Source organism: Arachis hypogaea, chromosome 7, assembly GCF_003086295.3.
Source record: "Arachis hypogaea cultivar Tifrunner chromosome 7, arahy.Tifrunner.gnm2.J5K5, whole genome shotgun sequence".
NCBI classification, from domain to species: domain Eukaryota; kingdom Viridiplantae; phylum Streptophyta; class Magnoliopsida; order Fabales; family Fabaceae; genus Arachis; species Arachis hypogaea.
In genome coordinates, this window is record NC_092042.1 from 44,917,903 (window position 1) to 44,926,645 (window position 8,743).

General features: G+C 40.8%; 1 non-coding gene across 1 annotated transcript; it reads left to right on the forward strand.

Moving 5' to 3' along the window:
• The first annotated feature begins 7,543 nt into the window (after positions 1–7,543).
• Positions 7,544–7,651, forward strand: LOC112704786 (small nucleolar RNA R71). The gene has a single exon (XR_003155394.1). It is a non-coding gene; the product is annotated as a small nucleolar RNA R71 (small nucleolar RNA).
• Positions 7,652–8,743: the final 1,092 nt, after the last annotated feature.

Below are 8,743 nucleotides of genomic sequence, written 5' to 3' on the forward strand. Positions count from 1 at the left end.
TTCTGAGGAGCCTCAGAGTTCACAGGATTCCTATTAGATGAGTATAAATATTGGTTGCTAGCAACCAATTCAATAAGCTCAATAGTCTCCTCCGGTGTCTTCTTCTTGAGCAATGAACCTCTTGCAGAATTATCTAAGCACATCTTGGACATTTCACCCAAACTTTCATAAAAGATATCTAGTTGGGTCTATTTGGAGAACATGTCCAGAGAACATTGCCTAGTCAGTAGCTTGTATCTCTCCTAAGCTTCATACAGAGTTTCACCATCCTTCTGTTTGAAGGTCTGAACCTCCACCCTAAGCTTAGTCAGCTTCTTAGGTGGGAAAAATTTAGTAAGAAACTCAGTAACCACCTTGTTCCAAGTATCCAAACTCTCCTTGGGTTGGAAATCTAGCCATAGCTTTACTTCATCCCTCAGAGCAAACGGGAAGAGCATGAGTTTGTATACCTCTGAGTTTACTCCATTTGTCTTCATAGTATCACAAATCTGCAAAAAAACTAGAGATAAATTGATTTGGGTCTTCATGGGGAAGACCATGATACTGGCAATTTTGTTGTACCAGGGTGACCAGTTGTGGCTTCAACTCAAAGTTGTTGGCAGCTATAGGGGGCACCACAATGCTTTTTCCATACAGATCTACAGTAGGAGCAGAGTAAGAGCCAAGTACTCTTCTTTGTTGCTCATTCCCATTCGGATTTGCCACATTGGCATTATCAGCATTGTTAGGATCCATAGTGGATTCTGTAGCCTTGTAAAGCCTTGCTTGTTGTAAATGCCGCCTGAAAGTCCTTTCAGGTTTAGGATCAAAGTCTAAGAGATGTTCTTTGTCTCTGTTCCTGCGCATAAACAAACAGAAAATAAGAAAAGATGGAAATCTCTACGTCAGAGTGCAGAGAATTCCCAGTGAGGTAACCTGTGTGAAGAGATAAAAATATTTTATTTTTATAATTTTTTTTGAAAATAGTTAAAACAAAATTTAAATAAAAAATAAAAAATAAAAAAATAAAAAACGCCTAATCTAAGCAATCAAACAACAAATAGTTGTTAATCACTATCAATCCCCGGAAACAACGCCAAAAACTTGGTGTGGTGATTTTACAACCACAGACTAACCGACAAGTGCACCGGGTCGTACTAAGTAATACCTCAGGTGAGTGAGGGTCGATCCCATGAGGATTGATGGATCAAGCAACAACGGTTGATTGATGAGCTTAGTCAGGCAAACAGAAAATGGTTTTGAGATGTTCAAAAGGTTTAAGTTGAAAATACCAGAAGGCAGGCACACAAGTAAATAAGTTGAAAATAAAATATTGGAGAAACAGTTAAGGTTTCAGTGTTATCTATTTTTCCAGATTAACTTTTCTTATTAACTATTTTAATCATGTAGGATTTAATTTATGGCAAACTATATGTGACTAGACCATATAGGATTTAATCAGTTGATGGGTGGGGACCACATGTTTTGTCCATTCTGCAACCTCTAATATGTGTTTTCAGGGCTGAAAACTGGGTCAAAACAGCCCAGAAATCGCCCCCAACATTTTTCTGCATTTTTTGCACGTGGCGCATGTCACGCATACGCGTCAGTCACGTGCACGCGTCGATGGTCTTTTCCGCAAGTCACGCGGATGCGTCGGTCACGCGCACGCGTCGCTATGTAATTATTCAAATCACGCGTACGCGTCAGTCACGCGCACGCGTCAGTCACGTGCACGCGTTGCCATGGAAAGCTCTAAATCACACATACGCGTCAGTCACGCTGGTAGCGCGAAATTGTGATCAATACTTTTCACAATTCAAATAATCCCCGGTAATGAATCCAAAAACTTGGTGTTCAATACCATGGCATAAACACAACTTCGCACAACTAACCAGCAAGTGTACTGGGTCGTCCAAGTAATAAACCTTACGCGAGTAAGGGTCGATCCCACAGAGATTGTTGGTATGAAGCAAGCTATGGTCACCTTGTAAATCTTAGTCAGGCAAACTCAAATGGATATGGGTGATATACGAATAAAACATAAAGATAAAGATAGAGATACTTATGTAATTCATTGGTGGGAATTTCAGATAAGCGTATGAAGATACTTGTCCCTTCCATCTCTCTGCTTTCCTACTGTCTTCATCCAATCCTTCTTACTCCTTTCCATGGCAAGCTTATGCAAGGGTTTCACCGTTGTCAGTGGCTACCTCCCATCCTCTCAGTGGAAATGTTCAACGCACCCTGTCACGGCACGGCTATCCATCTGTCGGTTCTCAATCAGGCCGGAATAGAATCCAGTGATTCTTTTGCGTCTGTCACTAACGCCCCGCCTTCAGGAGTTTGAAGCTCGTCACAGTCATTCAATCATTGAATCATACTCAGAATACCACAGACAAGGTTAGACCTTCCGGATTCTCTTGAATGCCGCCATCAGTTCTAGCCTATACCACGAAGACTCTGATCTCACGGAATGGCTGGCTCGGTTGTCAGGCGATCAACCATGCATCGTGTATCAGGAATCCAAGAGATATTCACCCAATCTAAGGTAGAACGGAGGTGGTTGTCAGTCACACGTTCATAGGTGAGAATGATGATGAGTGTCACGGATCATCACATTCATCAAGTTGAAGAACAAGTGATATCTTAGAACAAGAACAAGCGGAATTGAATAGAAGAACAATAGTAATTGCATTAATACTCGAGGTACAGCAGAGCTCCACACCTTAATCTATGGTGTGTAGAAACTCCACCGTTGAAAATACATAAGAACAAGGTCTAGGCATGGCCGAATGGCCAGCCTCCCAATGAGGGTTCAATCATAAAAACATGATCAAAAGCTCTCTAATACAATAGTAAAAGGTCCTACTTATAGAGAACTAGTAGCCTAGGGTGTACAGAGATGAGTAAATGACATAAAAATCCACTTCCGGGCCCACTTGGTGTGTGCTTGGGCTGAGCATTGAAGCATTTTCGTGTAGAGACTCTTCTTGGAGTTAAACGCCAGCTTTTATGCCAGTTTGGGCGTTTAACTCCCATCCTTGTGCAAGTTCCGGCGTTTAACGCTGGGAATTCTGAGGGTGACTTTGAACGCCGGTTTGGGCCATCAAATCTTGGGCAAAGTATGAACTATCATATATTGCTGGAAAGCCCAGGATGTCTACTTTCCAACGCCGTTGAGAGCGCGCCAATTGGTCTTCTGTAGCTCCAGAAAATCCACTTTGAGTGCAGGGAGGTCAGAATCCAACAGCATCTGCAGTCCTTTTTAGTCTCTGAATCAGATATTTGCTCAGGTCCCTCAATTTCAGCCAGAAAATACCTGAAATCACAGAAAAACACACAAACTCATAGTAAAGTCCAGAAAAGTGAATTTTAACTAAAAACTAATAAAAATATACTAAAAACTAACTAGATCATACTAAAAACATACTAAAAACAATGCCAAAAAGCGTACAAATTATCCGCTCATCACAACACCAAACTTAAATTGTTGCTTGTCCTCAAGCAACTGAAAATCAAATAAGATAAAAAGAAGAGAATATGCAATGAATTCCAAAAACATCTATGAAGATCAGTAACAATTAGATGAGTGGGGCTTTTAGCTTTTTGCCTCTGAATAGTTTTGGCATCTCACTTTATCCTTTGAAATTCAGAATGGTTGGCTTCTTTAGGAACTCAGAATCCAGATAGTGTCATTGATTCTCTTAGTTAAGTATGATGATTCTTGAACACAGCTACTTATTGAGTCTTGGTCGTGGCCCAAAGCACTCTGTCTTCCAGTATTACCACCAGATACATACATGCCACAGACACATAATTGGGTGAACCTTTTCAGATTGTGACTCAGCTTTGCTAGAGTCCCCAATTAGAGGTATCCAGGGTTCTTAAGCACAGTCTTTTTGCCTTGGATCACAACTTTATTTCTTTCTTCTTCTTTTTTTCTTTTTCTTTCTTTTTTCCTCTTTCTTTTTCTCTCTTTTTTTTTCGAAATTTTTTTTTCTTTTTTTTGTATTCACTGCTTTTTCTTGCTTCAAGAATCATTTTTATGATTTTTCAGATCCTCAGTAACATGTCTCCTTTTTCATCATTCTTTCAAGAGCCAACATTCATGAACCACAAATTCAAAAGACATATGCACTGTTTAAGCATACATTCAGAAAACAAAAATATTGCCACCACATCAAAATAATTAAACTGTTATAAAATTCAAAATTCATGCAATTCTTCTCTTTTTCAATTAAGAACATTTTTTTTTTCAAGAAAGGTGATGGATTCATAGGACATTCATAACTTTAAGGCATAGACACTAAGACACTAATGATCACAAGACACAAGCATAGATAAACATAAGCACTAAAATTCGAAAAACAGAAAATAAAGAACAAGGAAATTAAAGAACGGGTCCACCTTAGTGATGGCGGCTTATTCTTCCTCTTGAAGATCCTATGGAGTGCTTGAGCTCCTCAATGTCTCTTCCTTGTCTTTGTTGTTCCTCTCTCATGATTCTTTGATCTTCTCTAATCTCATGGAGGAGGACGGAGTGTTCTTGGTGCTCCACCCTTAGTTGTCCCATGTTGGAACTCAATTCTCCTAGGGAGGTGTTTAGTTGCTCCCAATAGTTTTGTGGAGGAAAGTGCATCCCTTGAGGTATCTCATGGATTTCATGATGAGTGGGATCTCTTGTTTGCTCCATCCTCTTCTTAGTGATGGGCTTGAGGTCATGCCTTCTCAGTTGAACTGGCTTCCCTCTTGAATCTCTTCCATTGAGCGCCCTCTTCACAAATGTTTATGAGGACTTGGTCCAACCTTTGATCAAAGTTGACCCTTTTTGAGTTTGAAAGGGATCTCGGGGATCACCTTCTTCAAGGCCACAACTTCATAGAAGTGGTTTTGATGCACCCTTGAGATGAATCTCTCCATCTCCCATGACTCGGAGGTGGAAGCTCTTGCCTTCCCTTTCCTCTTTCTAGAGGTTTCTCCGGCCTTGGAGGCCATAAATGGTTATGGAAAAACAAAAAGCAATGCTTTTACCACACCAAACTTAAAAGGTTTGCTCGTCCTCGAGCAAAAGAAGAAAGAAGAGAGTAGAAGAAGAAGAAATAGAGGAGAAGGGAATGGCTTTGTGTTCGGCCAAAAAGGGGGAGAAGTAGTGTTTAGGTTGTGGGAAAATGAAGGAGTGAAGAAGGGTTTATATAGGAGGTGGGAGGGATATGGTTCGGTCATGTATGGGTGGGTTTGGGAGGGAAAGTGGTTTGAATTTGAATGGTGAGGTAGGTGGGGTTTTATGAAGGGTGGATGTGAGTGGTGAAGAGAAAGATGGGATTTGATAGGTGAAGGGTTTTTGGGGAAGAGGTGTTGAGGTGATTGGTGAATGGGTGAAGAAGAGAGAGAGTGGTGGGGTAGGTGGGGATCCTGTGGGGTCCACAGATCCTGAGGTGTCAAGGAAAAGTCATCCCTGCACCAAATGGCATGCAAAAATGCGTTTTCAGCCAATTCTGGCGTTAAACGCCGGGCTGGTGCCCATTTCTGGCGTTTAACGCCAAGTGCTTGCCCTTTTCTGGTGTTTAACGCCAGTCTGGTGCCCCTTTCTGGCGTTAAACGCCCAGAATGGTGCCAGACTGGGCGTTAAACGCCCATCTGCTAACCTTACTGGCGTTTAAACGCCAGTAGGTTCTTCCTCCAGGGTGTGCTATTTTTCTTTCTGTTTTTCATTCTGTTTTTGCTTTTTCAATTGATTTTGTGACTTCTCATGATCACCAACCTACAGAAAACATAAAATAACAAAAGAAAATAGATAAAATATAACATTGGGTTGCCTCCCAACAAGCGCTTCTTTAATGTCAGTAGCTTGACAGAGGACTCTCATGGAGCCTCACAGATACTCAGAGCAATGTTGGAACCTCCCAACACCAAACTTAGAGTTTGAATGTGGGGGTTCAACACCAAACTTAGAAGTTGGTTGTGGCCTCCCAACACCAAACTTAGAGTTTGACTGTGGGGGCTCTGTTTGACTCTGTTTTGAGAGAAGCTCTTCATGCTTCCTCTCCATGATGACAGAGGGATATCCTTGAGCCTCAAACACAAAGGATTCTTCATTCACTTGAATGATCAATTCTCCTCTATCAACATCAATCACAGCCTTTGCTGTGGCTAGGAAGGGTCTGCCAAGGATGATGGATTCATCCATGCACTTCCCAGTCTCAAGGACTATGAAATCAGCAGGGATGTACTGGTCTTCAACCTTTACCAGAACATCCTCTACAAGTCCATAAGCTTGTTTTCTTGAGTTGTCTGCCATCTCTAGTGAGATTTTTGCAGCTTGCACCTCAAAGATCCCTAGCTTCTCCATTACAGAGAGAGGCATGAGGTTTACACTTGACCCTAGGTCACACAAGGTCTTCTTGAAGGTCATGGTGCCTATGGTACAAGGTATTGCAAACTTCCCAGGATACTGTCTCTTTTGAGGCAGTTTCTGCCTAGACAAGTCATCTAATTCTTTGGTGAGCAAAGGGGGTTCATCCTCCCAAGTCTCATTTCCAAATAACTTGTCATTTAGCTTCATGATTGCTCCAAGGTATTTAGCAACTTGCTCTTCAGTGACATACTCATCCTCTTCAGAGGAAGAATACTCATCAGAGCTCATGAATGGCAGAAGTAAGTCCAATGGAATCTCTATGGTCTCATTTTGAGCCTCAGATTCCCATGGTTCCTCATTGGGGAACTCATTGGAAGCTAGTGGACGTCCATTGAGGTCTTCCTCAGTGGCGTTCACTGCTTCTTCCTCCTCTCCAAATTCGGCCATGTTGATGGCTTTGCACTCTCCTTTTGGATTTTCGTCTGTATTGTTTGGAAGAGTACTAGGAGGGAGTTCAGTAATTTTCTTGTTCAGCTGACCCACTTGTCCCTCCAAATTTCTAATGGAGGATCTTGTTTCAGTTATGAAACTTTGAGTGGTTTTGATTAGATCAGAGACCATGGTTGCTAAGTCAGAGGTGTTCTGCTTAGAACTCTCTGTCTGTTGCTGAGAAGATGATGGAAAAGGCTTGCCATTGCTAAACCTGTTTCTTCCACCATTACTATGGTTGAAACCTTGTTGAGGTCTCTGTTGATCCTTCCATGAGAGATTTGGATGATTTCTCCATGAAGGATTATAGGTGTTTCCATAGGGTTCTCCCATGTAATTCACCTCTTCCATTGAAGGGTTCTCAGGATCATAAGCTTCTTCTTCAGATGAAGCCTCCTTAGTACTGCTTGGTGCATTTTGCATTCCAGACAGACTTTGAGAAATCATATTGACTTGTTGAGTCAATATTTTGTTCTGAGCCAATATGGCATTCAGAGTGTCAATCTCAAGAACTCCCTTCTTCTGACTAGTCCCATTGTTCACAGGATTTCTTTCAGAAGTGTACATGAATTGGTTATTTGTAACCATTTCAATGAGCTCTTGAGCTTCAGTAGGCGTCTTCTTCAGATGAAGAGATCCTCCAGCAGAGCTATCCAAAGACATCTTGGACAGTTCAGATAGACCATCATAGAAAATACCTATGATACTCCATTCAGAAAGCATATCAGAGGGACACTTTCTGATTAATTGTTTGTATCTTTCCCAAGCTTCATAGAGGGATTCTCCTTCCTTCTGTCTGAAGGTTTGGACTTCCACTCTAAGCTTACTCAATTTTTGAGGTGGAAAGAACTTTGCCAAGAAGGCATTGACTAGCTTTTCCCAAGAGTTCAGGCTTTCTTTAGGTTGAGAGTCCAACCATGTTCTAGCTCTGTCTCTTACAGCGAAAGGGAATAGCATAAGTCTGTAGACCTCAGGGTCAACCCCATTAGTCTTGACAGTGTCACAGATTTGCAAGAATTCAGCTAAGAACTGATGAGGATCTTCCAATGGAAGTCCATGGAACTTGCAATTCTGTTGCATTAGAGAAACTAATTGAGGCTTAAGCTCAAAGTTGTTTGCTCTGATGGCAGGGATAGAGATGCTTCTCCCATAGAAGTCGGGAGTAGGTGCAGTAAAGTCACCCAGCACCTTCCTTGCATTCTTGGCATTGTTGTTGTTTTCGGTTGCCATGTGTTCTTCTTCTTTGAAGATTTCTGTTAGGTCCTCTACAGAGAATTGTGCCTTAGCTTCTCTTAGTTTTCGCTTCAAGGTCCTTTCAGGTTCAGGGTCAGCCTCAACAAGAATGCTTTTGTCTTTGCTCCTGCTCATATGAAAGAGAAGAGAACAAGGAAATATGGAATCCTCTATGTCACAGTATAGAGATTCCTTGAGGTGTCAGAGGAAAAGAAAAATAGAAGGCAGAAGTAGAAGAATTCGAACTTATCAAGAAAGATGGAGTTCGAATTGTTCATTGAGGGAGAGTGTTAGTTCATAAATAAAAGGATGTGAGAAGAGGGGAAGAAATTTTCGAAAATTAAGTAAAAATTTTTAAAAACATTTTGAAAAACACTAATTAATTTTCGAAAACCAAAAGTGGGAAAGAAACCAAGTGATTTTTTTGAAAAAGAATTTGAAATTAGAAATCAAAAAGATTTGATTGAAAGCTATTTTGAAAAAGATGTGGTTAAGAAGATATGATTAGTTTTTAAAAAGATGTGGTTGAGAAGATATGATTTGAAAAACATTTTAAAAAGATTTGATTTTAAAAATTAATGACTTGGCTATCAAGAAAAGATATGATTCAAACATTAAACCTTTCTCAACAGAAAAGGCAACATTCTTGATATGTTGAATCAAATCATCAATTGATAGCAAGTA